Genomic DNA, 22873 nt, shown 5'->3' on the forward strand with positions numbered 1-22873 from the left:
AGTGTATCAAGAGGAAGGAGCAAATTATAGTTTTGACACTTACTAAGTGATTTCCACATTTTCCTTCTATGTGTTTCTGCTGCAAGTTATTACTTAGGCACTAACTTCCATTAAACTTTCAAATGGGCTTTCTGTCTGTATAGAACTTGTGGAAATGAAACAGATCATCTGTTATTTTGTTCAAACTGGTTGCATCAAAGTGCTGTTCCCTGTTTTACAATAGTATTTTAAATTCTGGAATAAGGGATTTATCCAGGGTGCTTGTATTCTCCCTAACGCTGTTACCATGGGCCTGCTGCAAAAAATAAAATAATATGCACTTACAGAGATATAACTGTATAATATAAAAAATTATAAAATATTTTGCTTATGAAACCCACTAGATTGGTTATAAGACTCTGCACTACACTTTTATCATTTCATCTCTGATTAGCAAGTGTTAATATAACATAATGTAGCTGGGAGGCTATTATCACATACCTGCTGGTTTTGAAGCCTTCAGTGCTTATTTTGAAGTGGTGCTGTATCAGATATGAAACACAAATGGGTCTGTGTCCTGGTTTTGTTAAAAACAAGTTTATCTTTTAGTGAATTTGCCTGTCAGCTAAAGCCTTCATATTATCTGCATTTTCCTGGAGAACCAGATACATGTTTTGGTAAACATAGCAATGGAATGCAAACTTATTGATAAGCATGGATGCACCTCTCATGAGAGGAGCAACGAGAAAACAGATGACCAAGAAATTGACCAACGGAGTATAACATCCCATTCATGTGAATACTTCATATAAAAGTGGGAGATCATGAGGATCTCATCCCTTTTGCTTATGGCCAACATTAGGAGAGGACCTTGCCAGTCATCCCTGCGAACTGAGGCCTAGTGAGGGATTGAATCCAGCTCCAGTTTGCTGCAGAGTCCAATCCAGGACTTCGGGTGCCACCTCTGCAGTTGCTGGGACTTTCAAGATTGGTTTTGTATATTTTGTATTATTTTCTCTATTCTTACTAGTAGCATTAGTAAAACATTTTTAATTTTCCCAGCTCTCTTCTCTCTGTCCTTCTTTCCATCCCAATCACCTGTCCTTAGTAGGAAGGGGGGAGAGGGAGGGACTGAAGGGGGAAAGGGTGGGGAGAGGAGGTTAACAATACATCTGCCAGGGTTTTATTGTCACCCTGCAATCAAAACCCAAGACAGTCTGGCAATGACTATGTTCATATGAAGATGCTGTTAAAGGCATGAAGTTTTGGAGCAGACTACTGAGGGAAATGCTTAGCATTCCTTAACTACAAAGTTATGAAAAATAGGTTGGGAAAATGTGGTTTTGAAGATATTACAGTGCAGGATAACATACCTGATTTTGTTCCACCATCAAAGTTTAAAACAGATAATCACATTAGAAACAATTGCTCTACCTATTAATGTGGTACCATTTGTTAGTCATCAGTAAAACTACAATTTATATAAAAAAAATATGTAGTGGTTTATTTGTGGTGCTTCCATCAAAAGCTCTAACTATGCCGTAAGCTCCTGTTGTTGCATATAAATTTCACAACCCTCAAAGGATTCACAGATTTATATTCACTGCAGTACAGAATATGGCATAAATTAAAGTTTTCATGTTCCCATATCATATAGTTTATTTTCTGATGAAGTAATAATAACAATAATAATTATTATTATCCCTGTACACTAAAAAAAAAAAAAAAACAAACAAAAAAACAGTATGAAAGTCTCTTCCTAGGACTAGAAAAATGCACATAAATGCATAGTCTGTCTTTGGACTCTTTGGAGAAAGTTGCACATAAAACCACACAAAATATTACCATCATGACTGAGTAGCTATATGCAGAGGAAGAGAAATTTGTACTTAACAGTGAAAGGCGGCATAGGAGAGGAAATGAGATTTCATTCAGCAATGTAAAAGTAATTTATAATTGTGAAATTTGATAATTTCCTTAAGTCTTTTCAAAACATCCCTGTTGGAGACTGATGGTCTACTGGCTTTCCTCATATGCATCTAGAAGCATGACTGCAAATACCATGTGTTCATCTCAAAAAGCAAAGTGATGCAATTACTATATAACAAAGCAGAATGGAAACTTCTGAAGAATCTTTCTTCTTCCTTATTTTTTGTGGAAATAGGGTCTGATATGGGAAAGTGTGTCTTCTGTGAAATGTTTAAGAAAATAGTAAAATACCATTCAAAGTAACAATTTCCAGAATTTTTACAAGTGAATTTCAGTCATCTTTTTCCTTAAGTCTTCTGGTGAACACACTTCCTTGCTTAACGGGGCATTGCAACAGAATATATTTGGCCACTGATACTCTTTTGCTGCTATGGGAGCAGCCACACAACTATCTTACAATCAAAACTGATGTCACTCTATTTGAAAACATCATATCCAGTGAACCGGAAGGAATTAGACATCATTAAAGGAACTGTAAAAAAATGGTAAAGCCATATTCAATATGAAAAATAGGGTGCTGACAAGCACTACTCACATGATCAGATATATCACTGATCCCTAATGTGATGCTGAACATTCAATGTTCATTGACATCCACAAATCTAATTAGAGTCTAATAACAACTTCTGAAGGCTCTGATCTTTTTCAATAATTCTAGCAGAAATCAGTATACTTTGAACACAAATAATAACATTGCACTTCTATAGATGACACAAAAATAGGTCTTAAACTACAGGCATGGCAGAAACTATTCCTTTCTATAGACTGTGCTTAAGGGGTGGAAGGAATCCTCAATTCAAAAGTAACAGGCTTTGTCTTACAAAAATGTTATTGATTACAAATTATGCAACTATACTGCAAGTAGAGGAGACATACAAACTAAACTTGCAACCAAGTGTTTGGAAACATCTGAAGAACAGCTGAAGGAAATCCTCTTTAACTATTCAAAGTATCTGAACTGTTGTGTTCAGTTTCTTACTGGTTGCTAGTTCACAAGGGTGATTAATGTGTTCCAAATAACTACTGTCAGCAAGGATAAAAAAGATGGATAATCAGCTCCTACACAATTATGGGGAAAACTTCAGGAAAAACATCTGGATATGAAGACCATATATCTGGAGGAATACCTGTATTTAGCTGGTTCTAATAAAGTGTAAGATTTCCAACAAATTAAGTTTACAAATAAAACAACCAATTTATTGTAAAATAGTAATGGAATGCAGCTGTAATGATTTGAATGCTTGATGCATTTATTCAGCTATGTAAAATACTGTATCATTCCCATGGATGAGAATCAAGAAAAATGGAAAAGACTTCTGATAATGTGCTGTTACCTCTGGTAGTGCCACACTCTGCTTTCCTGTAAGACATTTATTTGTGGCTGGCTTCCTATAGTTTAAAGCCTTATAGCTCACATTCCATTTTTTTTTTTTTTCCAGAAATATTTTCACAGTCACATACTTTTATCTGCAAATAAACTGCTATTTTTCCTGAGCTCATAAGTATCCTGAATTTTCATCTCTTTCATTTCTTCCCTGATATACTCACCTGAATTTCTTACCTGATATACCCACCCTATAGTACTAGTGCTATTGTTTTTTTCATCTTTTCTCTCTGCAGTCTTTGAACATTAATAACAACAGACTCTAATCTTAGCTAATTTAACTTCCCATCTTGGAATTTCATTTCAATCCTTTCCTGACAAACTGGTCTCCACCCTTTCAGTTTTTCCTAGTCTTTTCTGAAATATCTTTAGTTCTCATTAGAAAATTCCAGATGTGCTATGGCATGAAAGGCGAAGAAATTGCTATATCCTGTCCTAGGAAATACAAGTAACATAGGACCCAATTTGCTGGTACTTGCTATGACCAGTACTCAACTATGACTCAGACTAACAAGTTGTTACCACACTGAGTATGACATGGGAATACACACCACTCTGGACTGTAAAAGAAAAAAAAAGGAAACAAACAAACAAAAACAACTAAACAAAATACACCCAGGATGACCTGACTGCAAATAAACTGCTTGCAGTTTATTTGCAAGCAATAGAATCACAGAATAGTTTTGGCTGGAAGAGCCTTCTGGATGTCATCTAGTCCATTACCAAAGTAAAGCTGACTTTAACTAAAAGTTAAATCAATGTTGCTCAGAGCCTTATTTAGTCAAGCTTTGAAAGTCTCTAAGGTGGAGGTACTAGAACCTCTCTGGGCAATTCTCAGAGTCCAATACTCTCTGACCAGGTTATGTTAGATATTCTACACATGGAGGGCATCATGTTTAATATCAGATTTACTTATTTGAAGATAGTTGATTTTACACAGGTTTTCTGATTTAGCAGAGTGATACAAAATACAGTGAAAACACAATACAAATGTAAGTTAGACTTAGAAACACGTAGCAATTGCAATACACATTTCAGTTCTGATGTGATTTCCATTACTGGTGTCTATAATATGCTCAGTGTTGCAATGTTGTACGAGACCATTTGCTAGGAAAAAATATATGGGTTGAAGCCAGCTCAAGCCTGTTGCTCTCTTTAAAATTCTTGTACTAGTTGTCTAGCTTTTATACTGTATGTTGGGATAAGTCATGTATTCACTCCTCATGATGGTCTGACTGACTCAGGGAGACATTTACACACCAGTTGATCGATTCAGCTGTCGATAGCTCTTTAACTAAAATAAAGACCACCCTCTGGTCACATTTGTGTTGAGACAAAGCCTGCTTGTTTTCATGATCCTCTGAGTTTCATGAGCACATCACCCTTGCCTGTCTCCACTGAATGTTCTTCTATTGTAGACGTTTATGCAGTGACTCACATTTCAGCTCTAGGAGTTTAATAAGTCACAGCAATCTATTCCAATGCTAGATCAGCCTGGCAGAAAGTATTGAGCATAAGGAAAAAAATACACAGTAAGTTGAAAAGTTTCGACTCAGTCAGTATGTCACAGTCTCAGAAAATAGATTAGTATCTGCAAAAGGATAAAATACTGATGAATGCTCAACTCTTCAAGACTTGCAATGATATATTCCCTACTTAATGGCTCCAGACAAGACTTTTTTCACGTTACTATTATTTTAAAGAGTAATTGTTAACATTCATTCATGGCAATTAAGATTTCTGAAAAATACACACACATACATACACAGAAGAAATAACAGAGTAATTTATAGCACAGGACAAACAAACACAAGTTATTACCTCCTTAATGAAAGTGGATGTTCTAGAAACAGCGCACACATTAAGATCTACAAATACATAAAATTGTTCAAGGTCTTCAAGTATGAATGTTGTCATCAAAATCACTGTAACTATTTGCAGTATGCAAAGTGGCCGTTGACTGGGGCAACGTACTTTCATAAACTGAAGCTTGTATCAAATACAAATGAAAAACTGGAATGAAAAACATCTGCTAATACATAGTAGCCTAATATTCATAGAATAGTTCTGTTTCTTAATTCCATGCAATAAAATTGTCGCATTCAAAGTTTGAGAGAACAAAATAAAACATTTTTTAAAATCTAAGAGACAGGAATGTCTTTGATAGAGTTTCCTTAAAAAGCTTCTTTCTTTATTTGAAAATGAAATTACTTAAGCTGCTTGCAGCTGTTGAAAGAATAATTAAAGAGACACACAAATCAGACAGCTATTTGGGAGCCTGAAATTCTCTGACTTCACATAATCTGGCAACACAGAGAAATTATTGTTTAAATTTTTCTTTTATGGGTTATGTACAACTTTTGTCAAAAATAAGCTAATTTTTCTCCATATTGCCATCCTTCAATCTAGGACAGGAAATAAGAGCTCCATTTAAACTCCTGAAAAATATTTTGAATGTACTATCTTCCTAACCGTAAAATCCAGTCCTGGTTTCATACGCTGGATGCTCCATCATCAGGTATAACAGATACAGAGAGATATTTTGAAATAATCATTGAGAGAGAGGTACATATATCCTACTAAATTTTCAGCATTTCTGACTTTGAAAATCTCATAATGATAACTGAAATTGACAACTACATTTAAAACTATCTTAATTGAAGGTAGGTTTTCTTTTTTTAAATCAACCATTTTAAATACTACATGAGATAAGTAATTGACAATATTCTCCATGATGCAAGGTCTGATTTAAATAGGTGATATATAAATTCTTGTCAAGAGCTGGATTAGTGAGAAGTCTGTGAAGTAACAGTCTAAAATTTTATTTATCTATTTATTTATCTATTTTTAAAAGAAAACAATCACTTAAAGAGAAAAAATTAAAATAAGAAAACAAAGTGAAAAGAAAAAACTTACCTGGGTTTTAAAATGCATTCATTTCATACAAATCAGGTTTCTGCAAAGCATTGTAGAACAACCCATCACATATAAGACTGATGTAGAGTCAATCCCCATCAGGCTTAAGATCTTGACATTCTCATCTCCTAGTTGGCTAACTGCACACTGCATCTTGCTTTATTTCTCACAGTGTAGTTTATTGTTGTCACAGAGGCACCCCGAGGTAAATTTAAGGGACAACAAGGTCCAAAACCAACTTATATTAGAACGGTGAGGAACAGGGTTTTAGCACTCCAAAAGTGACTTAAATAAAGGTTCGGATATCAGTTGAGGAAAATTATTTAAGGGGCAGCAACTAATACAACAGGCGGTCCACAGTGTGCATGCACGTGGCTTCACCCAAACTGTGCTGGAGTCGTCCCTGAGTCCCGGAGAAATACACACTTGCCTAAACACGGTGCAGGATTATTTTTAAAGAGATACATGCACTCTTAGTGAGTACGGGAAGTGCACACTCGCGATTCCGCGAGGGTAAATTTATAATACACCTGCAATCCTGCGAGAGTCAATTTACTTACACGTGCAAATGTGCACGGAATATTACACGTGCTTATGTGGAAGCACGGGAGGAAAGTACACTCGCGATTGTGCGAGGGGCTCTCGGCAGCCACTCGCGATTGTGCGAGGAAATAATTCATACACATGCTCATATTGGGCACGGAAAGTTACGCGTGCAAGCGTGCACAGAAGGAAAATGCACTCGCGATTGTGCGAGGAAATAATTTAAAGTACGCGTGCAAATGCGCACGGAAAGTTATACGTGTATATGTGCACGAAAAGAATAAATATACTCGCAATCCTGAGAGAAGTTTTACTTACACACGTGGCGGCAAGGCAAGCGGAGTCCCCATCCCGGGGAGGGGGGCTCTCAGAGGCAGCATCTTGCTCGTGCTCCGAGAGACCCGTGACAAAGGGCGGAGTCTCGACGAGAGTCCTGTTTTTATACTGGCTGATCAGATCTGACTGTAGGCACTCTAGAAGCTTCTCTGCACCCCCACACTGGCTGTGGGGTGCCCCTGAAGCTTCCAAACATCCCCCACACTGGCCGCGAGTGCCCAGCGGCTCACTGGTGCCTCGGCACTCCCTTCTCCTAACGGCCCTGGCCAGGGTGCTCTGGGGCCAAACAAAAGAAGCTGTTAGCCTCAAGTAGCAGAGAAAGAGGGAGATGTGCTCACTCCTTCCATACTGAAGGAGGGTGGGGGAGTGGGGGGGGAGGGTTGCATTCTGCCACAATTGTGCAGAGAGTCTTATACATAAAAACATATTCACTGAATAGCTTCTCTGCCTCAAATTACACCAGTCTCAACAACATCACTCTGATGTTTTGCTCTGCTGTTTCTCCAATAAATTCCTGTTGAATATGTTCTTATTTGTCAAGTGTAGTTTTGGAATTTGAAATACGGCTCTGATATTCTATTGTCCCCTAAAAATTCTGATTCACCAATGGAAAGCTAAAAAAAACTAACTGAAAATTATTAAAACAGAAGTATTCAACTGAAAGGATCTAATAAAGCAATAAGTATTAGCTTCCTATGTTAAATTGGGCCAATTAACTTTCATTTTAAATGTATATCTCCCAATATTTTAATTGAACTTCCTCATGACAGCAACCTTGAACTCTGAGGGAATCTTTCAGGTTCTGGATTCTTCATGCTCTGTTAAATGCTTTTGCATCCAAATGAACTGCTCAACAATCCAAATTCAGGTTTAATTTTGTTTTTAGTTACTCTGAATGCTATTATGAATAATCAGAGCCATTAACAAAAGTGATAGCCATTCCACCTTTATAAGCTCAAGATATGATAGAATAAGTACCAAATTTTGTCCTTAGGTTATTCAGTGCTTATATAAGTGGATTTTATAGCTTTATTCCCAGTATGAAATCTGTACCAGGGAAGGTCCGTTACTGGCCCCAGAACATTGGATCTTCAGCTAAAGCGGTGGGTAGGCCTTAATTATTTCTAGCACCACTGATTAAGACTGCCTGACAGGAGTTACAATTAGACATTAGGTTTCTAGAATTAAATCCTTAACATTCTAGGTCAAGTGTCTGCCTTATGCTGAATTTTTGAGATATGTAATCACTCCAACTTAGCTTTTTTTTGAGAATGGAACCAAGATAAATGACCTTGCTGCACTTATTAAATACTTTTATTGATTTTTTTTCCTGAATCCCTCTGTATTCATTTGCCCAGCAGATCAGCTGTCTGTGATCCGATGCCCACACCTGATCCATCAAGCTGCACAACCTTGGATCAGGTTTACCCCTAAACCTCTTAGGTTTTGAAAAAGATTACATATCAAAGTACTTGAGGTAGAGTCGAGTAAGAATACAATAATACAATACAATAATAATACAATAAGAAAACAAAGGCAGAGATGAGATAGTTGATATATCAACAGCTCAAGGATTCAAGAGGAAAACTACAGCTATAAAGAGCAGACAATAGCAAGAAAAAAATACAAACCAGGAAACTGAAACATAATGAAACAGCAATGCTGAGCATGGATTGACACTGAACACCAGCTTATTCCAGGCAGAAATACAGACTAATGCCTCCTAATCTAAGACCATCTAGCGGAGATTTATTATGAGTATATTAATGGGTACGTTAAATAGGCTAAGCCCTTGTAACTCATTAGTTCTATCTGCTCTATGTGTATTAGCCGATAAATAATTGCTTGCATTCTTCAGGTGTGTATATGCTGTTTACAGAATTTCTTTTACATAGTGAAGTTCTCAAATGTGAAATAACTAAAAGAGGGAAGGTTATACTGCAGTAGACTCATGCCTTGGAACAAGCTCACAAAATTGGAAAATAGAACATTTTGCCATCAGAGGTGTCTTGCTGTCTTTTCTCACTTCTAATGAAAAGTAATGGGGTATAATTTAAACATATTTTGGAAATTGCTGACTGTACAAAATAACAGAAACTTCAATAGCACTGGTTAAAGACCCACAGATGTCATAAAGGTAACCGTGCATTTGACCCATCCTCACATAGTAAGGAAACCACCTTGTACTATACTTTAAGAAATTATATATGACCAGATTGAGGTGGTGGCAGAGAATCTGAATGTGTTCTGTACACACTCTGGCTTTTAGGTGCAAAATGAGGCTTTGATCACATATTAAAGATTGTCATCAGTCTACTAATATGATAAAGTTGTCTGGAATGTGATAGTTCCAGACATGAGCATTCCGTTTTCTGATGTTTACACTGTTCTAACACTATATTTTTTTTTTTTTTTTACAAAAGCTTCCAACAATGTTTAGATTTCTCTCTATGAATGCGGGAATTTGTTTCTTCTGTACTGAAGTTTTGGGAAAGTTTGGATGAAGCAGACCACAAGAAGGAAAAAAAAAGGTGGAAAAAAAAATTGTTGTTCTGGCAGTGCTGTCCTACTCCAAATAATTGAAGCATTCATTGCACATTAACAGTTTTAAAAGGAACTCAATAATCTTGTGCACTTCTCTGACATATTATTGCAATCTACACTCTGTTTTAAGTGTAATTTTAAAAATAATTGTCCCTTATTAAAATTTCCCACATTACATTATTGCTGGTCATGCACAAAATTACTGTGCTGCAGGAAACAAAACCATCCAATATAATCACTTCTGTCAAACAGATGAAAGAAAATTAGTATAATCACACTGAAAAATCTTGGAAGGGAAGTACTTTGTTTACTAAACTGAACTGTGAATATGAAGAAGAGGACTTAGAACTTGTGACTCTCACGCACCTTTCATTAATTTCTTGAAAACAGGAAATGATCTCCCAGGTCCCTTTGGGATGGTTTCTTCAACATGATCTGAATTAAATGGAAAATAAACATTTATAAGTAACAAAATTATAAAAAGAAGAGTATGAAACACCCGATAACAGACAATTGAAGTTAGAAACTAAATTTCTGCATTTTGTAACACCCCATCAGAGGAACTTTTATATTGCCATCAGTGGGTGCCATAGGAAGCAGTAATATCACTTAAAGAAACTGAAAATGATAATACTACTATATAAAAGTTTCGTGATCTTCCCAGGCACAGAGGTAAGGCTGACAGGTCAGTAGTTCCTGTGGTCCTCCTTTCCACCCTATGTAAAAATAGATGTGATATTTTGCTTTGTCCACTAGCCAGGACTTCACCTGACCACCATGATTTCTCAAATATCATGGAGAATGGCTTGGCAGGAGCTCAGGCCAGGTCAGGGTGCCCTGGCCTGACGGACTTGAACCCAAGCATATCTCCTGGACCAACAGGCAGAGAATGCCTGGGTGAAGGCCTTAGGTGAGGCTGGTCAGGGCAATTAAGGTCTGTTGGTGCAACCTGGACCATGGTGCCACCACAGTGAGCTGAATACAATGGATGTAATAGAACTGAGAGCTCACATAGGAAGTTCTTAGAGTATGTTTTCTTTTTGGTTTATGAACCACAAGGGCATCATCTTTATCAGTGCCCTGGAAGAAGTGACAAAATTTACAGATGACACCAAATACCAGGGAGACAGTCAATGTAGTTAAGTGAAGGAATACCATTGACAGTTACCTATTTAAGCTGGAAAAACAGGCCAACAAGAAATTTATGACATTCAGCAAGGACAAATATTAAGTACTGCCCCTGGGCAAGAGGCACCAGTCCAAGGACACAAGCTGGTGTCTGTCTGGTTGGGAGCAGCTCACAAAATCTCTAAGCCTTTTTTGGGTTTGTTTCATTTTGTTATTTTGTTTTTATCCCAATAGGTTGATCTAAGGTTACATAATTGAAAATAGCACATCAGCTGCCTGCTGGTGGCTGAAAAGCTCCAATTATACTAGGTGGCTTAATGAATACGGAGTAGTCTTACCTAGTAAGAGACCGTTGACTTCAGTCAAAATTCAACACAAAAACTTGTTATCCATTGACAATACAGTGGATTTGTCAACTTTTGTAATAAACTTCACTGAAGAAAAGATAAATGCTCCTTCAGGAAGGATTTGGAAAAAAATTCAGATTTTATAGTTGCTTTATCCATAGTCTCAGCACTTTGAGTCTTTCTGTGTCCATTGCTGGTAACTAATAGAAAAACTTTTTCAGATGATGGTTTGACTGCACAGAGGTGGTATATGAGAAAAAAAGTTATCTACATACTTTGATCCACTGGCAAAGTTAATTTGCATCAAACTGCCTTTTATATACTATTGCTACTTCCAAAGATGCATACTGAAAGGGCGAGACCATTGAATAGCTTATTATGCAAAGGTAAGTTGTACTAAACCTTCTAAGATATTGAAGTATCAGACTGGTAATAAAACCTAATTATAAAGTATACTTTCAATAGATTTTGAAGAATATTCTTTCACTAAAATTTTAGGAGTTCAATAAAATATGACTGGTACCGCTCAAAAAATACTGCTCGAATTCCTGTACTACTGTATGTCACGGAGAGCACCCCGAGGTTAATTTAAGGGACAACAGGGTCCAAAACAACTTCTATTAAACCAGTGAGAAACAGGGTTTTAGCACTCCAAAAGTGACTTGAATACAGGTTTGGATATCAGTTGAGGAAAGTTATTAAGGGCAGCAACTAATACAACAGAAGGTCCACAGTGTGCATACACATATCTTCACCAAAAACAATGCTGGAGCTGTCCCTGAGTCCGGGAAGAGTACACACTTGCCTGAACACGTGTGGGATTATTTTAAAGGGATACATGTACTCATATTGAGTACAGAAAGTGTACACTCGTGATTCTGCGGGGGTAAATTTATAATACACTCACAATCCTGCGAGGAGAAATACACGTGTAAATGTACACGGAAAGTTACACGTGCTTACGTGGAAGCACTGGAGGAAAATACACCTGCGATTACGTGAGGGTTAATTTATACACATGCTTGTACTAAGCACAGAAAGTATGTGTGCAAATGTGCATGGAAAGTATAAACACAAGTGCAAATGTGCACGGAAAGTAGATACACTCACAATACTGCGAGGGTTAATTTTACTCACACACGTGGTGGCAAGGCAAGTGGAGTCTCCGTCCCAGGAGTAGCAGTGGCTCAGTTAGTAACTCCAAGAGGTCGTGCACAAGGTGTGGACCCTCGGTGACAATCCCATTTTTCATAGCCTGATCAGATCTGACTGTAGGCATTCCAGAAGCTTCTCTGCACGCCCACACTGGCTGTGGGGTTCCCCTGAAGCTTCCAAACATCTCCCACACTGGCCGCAGGTGCCCAGCGGCTCCCTGTCACCTCTCTCTTAACAACCCTGGCCAGAGGGCTTTGGGGTCAAACAAAAGAAACTGTCAGCCTCAAGCAGCAGAGAGAGGGGGAGATGTGTCTACTCCTTCCACATCAAAGGAGGGAGGGGGAGAGAGGGGGGTTTGCATTCTGCCACAGTGTATAATGGCTGAGAGGTTTTTAGTAATTTCAAAATAAATTTAATATTTGATATGAATATTTCAATGTTAAACCTGGTGCATTATTAGAGAGATGGAGACCGAATTCACTCTTCTTACTAAATGATTGCTTAGTTGATTCCAGTAGAATTTTACTTATTTGCATTGGCTCTGAAAGTAAGTGTAAATTTGTCCTGTGCTAGAGGGCTCAGCTGTCTGCAATCCAATATTTTCTTTCTAAAAGTAAGTAATAATTTCACACTATGTGTTTTCCACCACTGATTTCATCTTTATATTTGCTACTAAGGGAGAATGATTACTTACTAAAGGTTCAGTTTTCTTTTCCTGGACATTAAACATTGCTCCTTCTGATGATGATTAGCAAGTGATAGCTTATTATCACACCATGGACAGTGCAATTCTAGTATGGATATCAAGACACATAATCAACCATGCTAAAAATCGTGTTCAGAATCGCATAAGTTAATGAAAATATTTTAATTAAAAATTATATTTCTCATAAATGAGGCTCACAAACAGCAAGCATTGTTTTAATTCTCAAAACCCATTTTTTTAATATATTGAGAATTTCTAAAAAATGTATTAATATAAATTAGGATAAGAAGTGTCTCTCTAGGTAACTACTTTTCACTGACTAACTATGACTAATAAAGTTGCAATTTACATTGTATAATTTTGTGATGGAAGTTATAAAACGCTATAATTTTCAACAGAATTAATATTGATTGTACTTGGATATATAGTACATTTCTGTAATTACAGTCACTGCTCATATAGTATAGGTAATTGGTCTCTAGGATACAACTAGCTACTAGCTCTAGGTTATCCTAGCAAGAAAGAAAAAGAGCTATTTTTTTCTGAAGTATTGCTAAGCCCAGAATGCATTAAGTTGAAACAAGAGCTGGTTCTTAGCAGCAACTGAAACCCAGTTTCTATTTTTGACATGTCAAATGTTTTGAAAACGTTCCATACCAATGAGGCCAAATACCAAATCTTTAATCTTTTATGCAGATGGAAATCCTTTCACATGTCCCTTCTAAAGAAACAGAAACTTGCCAAAGGAAAATATATTACTTCAAAGATCAGACAGGTGCTATCTAAAATTGACCTTGGTCTTGTCAGTTCATGACTGGTCAGCACTGGGCAGCAGCAAGTAACCATGTACAAATCATGTTGGTTTTAGGCAGAAAAAGTCACAGGTCTGGGGAAATCCATTCTTGGAGGACACGAGACTCCTGCGTCAAAAGTTTTATCCCAAGTGGTCCTGAACACAAGTTTTCCTAGCAATGTGTAGAATATGGCAGCATGACTTCAGAAGCCTGAATCTAAATTTTCATAACTTGCCTGCCAGACTCTGTGGTAGACACTTCTATCAGATTTTCATCCAAATTATTATTTATGTATTTTATTGATTTTGAAAAGTTGTTGTCTAGTTGGGGAAGAGTATCCATTTTCTCCACTGGTTAAAACTATCTACACTATATATATATATCTATATACGCTGTATTTATTTATTTATTAAATTTTAAATACAGTTTAAGAAATCTATTTTTTTTTTTTCATCTGAGCTAGCAGAACTTGTAGACGCATTTAAAAATTTCTTATGAAGAAAAGAAACACAGGGAGGAAGTACAAAAAGGAATTCTGTGTCACTGACTGATCTAAGAACAGGTAAATCTGATATGTGCTTTTCCTGAGTCACTCCCTTAGAGAATCCTAAGAATAAGGCTCTGGAAAGCAGCTACTCCACAATTGGATTTGATCAATCTCAGAGTCTTCTTAGCTAATGCAGTTTGACAATATTGGAGAGTTTAACCAGCAGAATGTAACATTTCTGGTTCAATCTGAAATTTGTTGTAGTAAATATGTAAATAGAAATAAGAAACAAAATAAAATAGCAAGAAATGCAAACTACATATGGAGGAAAAAAAGAATGTGGTTATCATCAATATTGTACTTAAACTTTCTTTACTGCGTAGCTCAAGCCACTTCCCACATGGTCTCTCACTGGGAGGAACAAAGCATTGTGTACTAGTTTAAAAACAAATGATCAGATTTTTTTGGGGGGTGTACTTGGTGCTCATAAGAAGACCAACGGAATGCTGAAGAAAATCATGTTTAGATTTATTACTGTGGTAGTCAAGAACGACTGATAAGTTTTCCTACGTGTGTTTGAGGAGGGGTGGGTAGAACAGGCGGCTAAAACTGACCAACTGAAGTATTCCACTCCGTAATAGTCGTACCCCCTATATAAGAGGGTGATCACGAGGGTCAAGCTCTCTTCGACCATGGTCGGCATCTAGAGAGGACCCTGTCTGTCTGCCTGTGATCTACAGGCCTCAGGCCCTGCATCCCTGCAACCAGTTTCATTTTTACTGTGAAGTTTCGCCCATGACTTCTGAGGGCCCGGCCTGCACCTGCTGGAGCCACGCCAGCTTCACGCACCCAGCTCCTGCTGCTGGAGTGATGCCAACTTCACATTGAGCACTCAAGATTGGTTTTGTATATTTTGTATATATATTGTCTATTTATTAGTAGCATTAGTAAAACCCTTTAAAACTCTCCAACTTTAAGTCGCTCTTCCTTTCCCCTTTTCTTTCCTATCATCTTTCTAATCTAAAGGAAAAGGGGTGGAGGAAAGTGTGGCAGTAACAGGGAGCATCTGCCACGGTTTATTGCCACCTTGCCTTAAACCTTGACACAAATCCACCACTAAACCATAGCTCAAAACACCACATAGCTCAGTCTACATGTCTTTTCCATACCTCCAGGGACTGTGACTCAACTACTTCCCTGGGCAGCCTGTTGCAATGTCTCACAACCTTTTCAGTGAATAAACATTTCCTAACATCCAATCTAAATATCCCCTGATGAAACTTGAGGCCATTTCCTCTCATCTTATCACTTGTTACTTGAGTAGAGATCGACACTCACCTGGCTACAAGCTCGTTGCAATAAGGTCTCCTATCAGCCTTCTTTTGTCCATGCTAAACCACCCCAGTTCCCTCACACACTCCCCATAAGACTTGTGCTCAAGACACCTCACCAGATTCATTATCCTTCTCTGAACTTGCTCCAGCACCTCAGTGCCCTTCTTGTAGTGAGGGGCACAAAAGTGAACACAGGATTCAAGGTGCAGCCTCATCAGTGCTGACTACAGGGCGACAATCACTTCCCTAGTCCTGCTGGCCACACCCTTTCTGATACAAGCCAGGATGCTGTTGGCATTCTTGGCCACCTGGGCACACTGCTGGATCATATTCAGTTGTCATCCTCAGATCATTTCCTGGGAGGTAACTTTCCAGCAACTTTTCCCCAAGCCTGAAGTGTTGAATAAGGTTGTTGTGACCCAAGTGCAGGACCCGGACCTTGGCCTGCTTGAACCTCATAAAATCAACCTCAGCACAACCTATTCCAGATTCATCTATAGAGCCTTTCCACCCTCTCCCCCATGTTACACAAAATATCACTATTGCCTTATCTGTGTTCTGCCTCAGCTGACTAGTTTTCAGTTTTATTCTCATCTCTGTCAGTCACTAGAAAAAAAAATTAAAATGACATATAGACCAGTAGGTCAATGGAAATCATCAGTATTATCAGAGTTGCTGCAACTGCCAAACCATCTTTCCGTCAATAAATACCACAAAGCAGGAACTGAAAGATTCGTGTTCTTGCCTTAAGAAGGGTGCATTGGAGATGAATAAAGCTCTAATTTCATCTTCTGTTATACTTTCTCCAGAGCTAAATCACACATACTGAAAGGACAGTGTCTCAAACATTGTGGCAAAAACAGTTCTGCAATATCCAGCCACAAGAGACAGAAGCAGGAGATGGGACATCAAGATAAGATGAATTGCCATTTACATGTCAAGGACAAGCCAACTACCTGCATACAAAAAGCCAGCTGCCACAGAAGGGCATGCAGTTCCATGTTTTGATAGGCTCAGCACTGCACTAAGGAACACTGTGTCATCTTCATCCTTGGAGATTCACAAGAGCAGACCAGATGAAATTCTGAGCAACCTGCTCTAGTCTCATGGCTGACCCTGCTTTCAGCAGGAGGTCAGACCTAGGCCCTCCTGCAGTCCCTTCCCAACCAGGCTGGGATTGTGTGACATGAAGTCTCACTCAAAATCATACCACCATCTTCAGCCAGCCACAAGTCAGATAAGAGATTGCTACTCTGCCCCTTCCCTGAGTACATGACATTTTTGTATGCCCATAAACCTCTTGCTAATCCTTTCCTACACATTGTTCTGCCCCATAAGACAAAACCCCACATATTCCTATCTTACTTTTCAATGTCCTCCTTTCCTAGGAGCCCATAGGCTTTTCAGTGATGCAAACCTACAGGCCACCACTTAAGCAGGACCCTTTGAGATGCTTCAAGGTCAGCCGAGACCCTTTGGGACACTTCTACCTTTTGCAGTCACTCCCCAGTTACACCTGTGCAAAAGATCAAAGATTATGCAAGTATGTAATACAGAAGACTATAAAAAGCACACCTGTACAAACACTGACAGTGCGCTCACCATCCTGAAGACTACTCCATCCACCAGTCTTATCATGGGAACCGAGCCAGACACAGGAGGATGCAACATATTGCTGGTTCCGGAGTATAAAGCCCATCATTCTCATCCTGGGAAATGAGCTAAGCATCAGAGGACACATCGCTGGATCCAAATCCACAAAACCCCATCATACATGTAATGGGTGCCAAATGGGTGGTGAAATCTGTCTGTCTTTTATTCTTTTTCTGTCTTTTTATTATTTTCTTTTAATAAGTGATATAGTAACATAAGATTTAAAACCCCACATATGCTGCAAAACTGTTTTACATAAATATTTCTGTCACTAAATCATTTATCGATTTGGCCAAGCTGCAAATAAAAATATTTTGCTAAGTCTTAAGTATCTTGCATACCTGTTTCCAAACAAGGGGACTGATAAATCTGAGTCACCTCTCCCCGCCCTACTTCTGGGTACAACATGACAATCACTGTAAAATATCACCACAAAATATCAAGTAATTTTTATTATTGTAGCAGTTGCAAACCCCTGTATGCCCGCCTCCCTTTTCCTTCAATGTGACACATCCTCCACTTCCCCAACACATCCCGACTCTCCTGCAATGGGGCAGTTAATAGCTCCTTTTTGTTTAACCTTCTGTCGGTTAGCTAGGAGAGGGGAAGAGGTGTCGAAAGGTCTGGAAGTTTCTGGGTGCCCACAGCCAGAGTCGGGGGGGGTGCCAAGATGTGTTGGGGCACCCATAGCCGGAGTGGGGATGCAGAGAGAGACGAGAAATTTCTGGAATGCCCACAGCTAGATCTGACAAGACTATAAAAATGGGGTTCCCGCAGAGGCTTCCCTTTGTGTATGTCCTCTTGGAGCAGCGGGCCAAAATGCAGCCAAGAGCAACCCTCCCCTTAGAACGGCACGCCATCTAAGGTAACCTCCTGGAACTGGGATTCCCTCATCGCCGTGTGTGGGTGAGTGATAACTTGGTAGTTCCTCATTGGACTAGCGAGTGTACTTTCCTTAATAATTCCTTGCTGGACTAGCAAGTGTATTTTCCTTAATATAATTCCTTGCTTTAATATAAGCAAATGTTTTCCTCACTAGACAAGTGAGTGTATTTTCCTTTCATTGGTTTTCGTGAGCCGTGTGTATGCATACTGTGGATATCCATTATTCTTATTTGCTGTATCCCAATATTTTCCTCAACCAATATCCGAACCTGTATTTTATGTTACTGGAGTGCTAATTGATTATACAAACCCGGTTTCTAATCAGTTGTTTTTCCAGACTTTCCCCGACAGAATAAAAGCTTTTTTTGGACCTGGTTGTCCTTCTAAAAACTAATTTTGGGGTCTCTCCATGACATTATATAATATAAATTACATCAATGAGCTAGTATACATGTTAAAGTCTGCATAAATAGTCTTGAGTCCAAACTAGAAGCCTGATCCTGGTTACTGATGCATAATAATTGATGGAAGCAATTCAGAAGAATTTTAATTTTTCTAAAAAAGTGCCAATATTCAGTTTGTTACCACTGTGAAAACATTCCCTGAAGACTACAGTTTTAAAGGAACTCAGTATAGGAAGGTTGTTTCTTTATTAGTCATTAATTGCTTCTCTGAAATTGGATTGTCAGCTGCTACCTTTTGGACATGGAGACATATTACTTCCTCAGATTTTAGAGCCACATAGTTAAATTTATTTAAATCTTTGTGTAAATGCTCAGGTATACAAATATCCTGTCTGGATCTATGTTTACTTCAAATGTGAATTTGGTAAATTTTGAATGGAAATGCCAATGTGTAAGTTTAATCCAATTTAAGTAATTTGTTTTAATTAAATTCACATTAATTTTCCTAAATGTTCTAACTTATAAAATTGCTGAAGGAAGGACTGGGAATCTTAAGTAATGACAGGAAAGTTATTGTGCAACGTTTTAGTATTGTGTGGGTATACATCTTGCAGAAGGAAGCACTACTAGAAGTTGAGACTTTTTAAGTCTGCTTCTAAAAATAAGAACCAGATTAGAGTAAGCAACATTTCTCAAAATCTAAGTAGAATTAATTCAGCTAAGTAGAACATGTACATTTACCTGACAACTTCCAATATTACAATTTTTCACATAAAAACTCTTACGAGTTTACTTATGCGAAATAACATGTACATAGTCAATGGCTTCTGTAAAATAATTAGTCACCCACCAACTTTCTGTGAAGCAACATAATAAAAAAATAAGGGAAGAAAAATAATCTGCAGATAGTCAGTGTAAAACGAGGATGATCTCAAACTACAATATTACAAAATTTCTGCGCTTTAACAGAACAGTTGGGAAAAGGAAGGCAAAGGAATTCAAACTGATTAGTCTATGTAAAGGTTAGGTATACTGCTTAGAGTAATAATAAAATTGTTGATCTTAGGTTAGCAAATATGGGTGTCAGTGCTAATAACTGGACATTTCTTACTCTGAAAAAAAGGGAACAATAAATACTGAGCTGCCATGTTGGCAGACTTCTTGTAAGAAAATAAGCCTCTCTTAGCAATATCCACTTCTTATCACAAAACCAGGCAGTTCTAACCTTATCAAAGTTTGTATCACAACCACGAGCTCTGTTCTCAGTGTACTAGTTCTGTTCAACACACTCCTGACAGAGAAACATTTTGCAGGAGCTCACCACCCTCTATTGAGACAACACAGGGTTTCTATTGTGGAGGTATCACTGACATAACTTTAGACTAGGTATATACTGAATACCTTGATTGCAACTCTACTTCATTAACACCATCAGCCACCTGTGCTCATAATAATAAGAGAGTTTCTTATTTAATCATCTCTCAGAGGGTGAACTGAATGTTTTTAATTTGGTTATGTCAAGAAGAAGGCATCAGCTATTTAGGAATACAGAACTGAAAACAAACAAACATATAGCACACTCAAAGGTATCAATTCAGATAAGGTTTAATTCTGAAAAGTCAGTGAAATACCTATTTTACACCTTCTCCACCTACATGGCTTCATAGCATAAAAGAATAGCTTCAGACAAAATGAAGAGCCAGAAGTCAATATTATACTATGACTCAAAAAGAGCAGGAAAGCCTGGGGACATTGTCAACATCCAAAGTCATTTGCATTAGCAAGAAGTGTGTTAAATAGAACTCTCTGGTATATGAACAACAGAACATGCCTCCTGCTGCACAGGCAAAATAATGTTGCTAAACAGCAAAAGTCTCTGATAAACTGATCTGAAAAACTCTGACTGTAAAACTTGTACTATTTGCGATTCTAAACAGAATGCGCCAACAAGTCATGTGAGAAATTTCATAGCTAAAGAGAATTATTTATGCCCTGGCAATCTCAGATACCTCAGTGAAACTTCTTCCTGGCTCACTGCCTTCACAGAAGTCAAGTTTTGCAATAAGAATGAAAATATTAGAAAAAAAACAAAACAAAACAAAAAACAACAGAAGGAAATCAGGTGGGTAGAGAGCTCTCTGGGAAGCCTGACAGAAAACACAGGCTTTCAAGCAATTCTTCAAGTAGCAGAATATAAACAATGATTGACAGAGAAAAGACTGCAACATGAAATTAAACGGAATGTTACCTCCACACTTCCAGTAGGTTGTGTCATTGGTTACTAGGAAGAGGTTCTCATAAACAAAATTAATGGGATGTTAGCAACAATATCAACACTTCTCCCTTACTAGCAATATCAGCAGCAAGTTCAGTTGGGGAAAGTTTTCATTATGGCTATGCAAATGAAACGAAACCACTGTACCAGTGAAGAAAAAAACCAAACCAAACAAAACAACAACAACAACAAAACAACAACAACAACAACAACAACACAAACAAACAAAACAAAAATAAAAACAAACAAACAACAACAACAAAACAAACAAACAAACAAAAAAACACCAAACCAACCAATCAACCAACCAAACAAAACAAACAAAAAAACAAAAAAAACCCACAACCAAACAAACAAAAAACAAAAAAACAAACTCTACCTAAACTGGTTCAAGCACTTCTCTTCTTTTTAAATACTTTTCTTAGTACATGGTCTTATTTTTACTTTTGTAAAATTCAATATTATTCTAAACACAAGTAGTCTAAGTTTGCATAAGCTAATGAAAACACAACTTGACCTTCAGTTTTATACACAAAAAAAGTTAGAAAATATTTTATTTTTTTCAGAAAGGAAAAATAAGATATGCAGATATGCAGTGGCTAATTGTAGGAATCTATGTTAGGTGCAAGAATTAGGATTGTACTTAGTAAGACATGTCAAAAATATTTATTGGAATTGTTATTAAAAAGAAGTAGAATCTATATAGTTTTGGAGAAGTAACTCCGGACACAAGCATACACACAGACATATATGTACATACATATATCTAGGCCTTCCCAAAGGAATATATGTATATAATATACATACCTATATCGAGAGATTTAAAGGGAAAATAATATAACAATGCTATAGGGCATTAAAGCTGGTCTTTAAGGTCAGGTTTATGTTACTGTGTGTGCTTAGACACTAGAGAAGAGTAAAAACCAGAATCTAAACCCCAATAACAGAAATGCTTTCAGTCTACTGGACCAGATGAGAGACTTACCCTTATTGCCTGACAGACCATTACAGTTGCTAGTGAGATCTAGAAGTTGAGAAGCTTAGTCTTTAAGGCATTTCCATAAACATTCTAAATATACCGTATTTCTAGGTAAGTTAAAGGCTTGTTTTGTCTCATTCCATGCAGTAAAAGCAATGATAAATGACATAATTTCCAATAGACCGTTCAAAATTACTGACAAAAAAAAAAAAAATTCTGTACAAAAGTGGATTAAAAAAAACAAAACCAAAAAACAAACTACAAAACAAAAATCAGTCTCACTCCTGAAAGGGAAAGCATTAGATAATACATCTTTCCCCACCATTTCCATCTCCCCATTCCTAAGTGATCTACTTCATTTTAAATTGGTTAGGGTGTGGAGAATGAAGAATTTGGCACGGTAAGTCTCTTTGAGTGCGACGGGCGACCCGGGAGGCCAGAGACTCAGGCTCAATATGAGTTTAACATCAATGCCCTTTAATGAACGTTTTAACAACACGTTGAATATCAATGTCCTCCTATGTACATTCTAACAACACATATATACTCTTTACTTAGTGGTCATGCGGCAAGCACAGGCTACAATTGGTTACTCTCTGCAGTCACGCGTCCTCCCCCCATGGTGATTAGCTGCAGGGCACTGTCCACGAGCTGTTCGCACGCAGTGACAACAGCACCCCTCCTGAAGCCTGGGTTGAGGGTAGACCAGCTTCTGTTTATTTAAGCGACTTCCGTTCCGTTTTGGTGTCTCCAGACAAGCCGCCGTGCAGGTCCTGGCCTACACCTCAGCCACATCAAGCTCTGGCTTGTTCACAGCACACAGCCCATGTCCTCTTTCTTTCAAAAACTTTCCACATTAGGGTTGTAAGTGGTTCTCCTGGACAGTCTTATCAGAATAAAATACTTATTATAATAGAAACAAGGATGATTTTTTCCAAGTAAGAGAAGGGTTATTAATTCCCCAAATTTAGGAACCCTGTGTGAGACTACCACCAACCACAAATTACTTGAAATACTGAACCTATTAGTAACAAG

The 22873-nt window shown here is 37.8% G+C and overlaps 1 long non-coding RNA gene across 1 annotated transcript in view; it reads right to left on the reverse strand.

The window, feature by feature from the left end:
- The window catches only part of LOC110364433 (uncharacterized), a 109980-nt gene that overhangs the window by 66788 nt on the left and 20319 nt on the right, over positions 1–22873 (reverse strand). The window contains exon 2 of the long non-coding RNA XR_002423195.2: positions 10058–10126. This is a non-coding gene — a long non-coding RNA (uncharacterized LOC110364433). The remainder of the gene's footprint in view (positions 1–10057; positions 10127–22873) is intronic.

The sequence above is a fragment of the Columba livia genome, chromosome 2 (genome assembly GCF_036013475.1).
Source record: "Columba livia isolate bColLiv1 breed racing homer chromosome 2, bColLiv1.pat.W.v2, whole genome shotgun sequence".
Classification (NCBI taxonomy): domain Eukaryota; kingdom Metazoa; phylum Chordata; class Aves; order Columbiformes; family Columbidae; genus Columba; species Columba livia.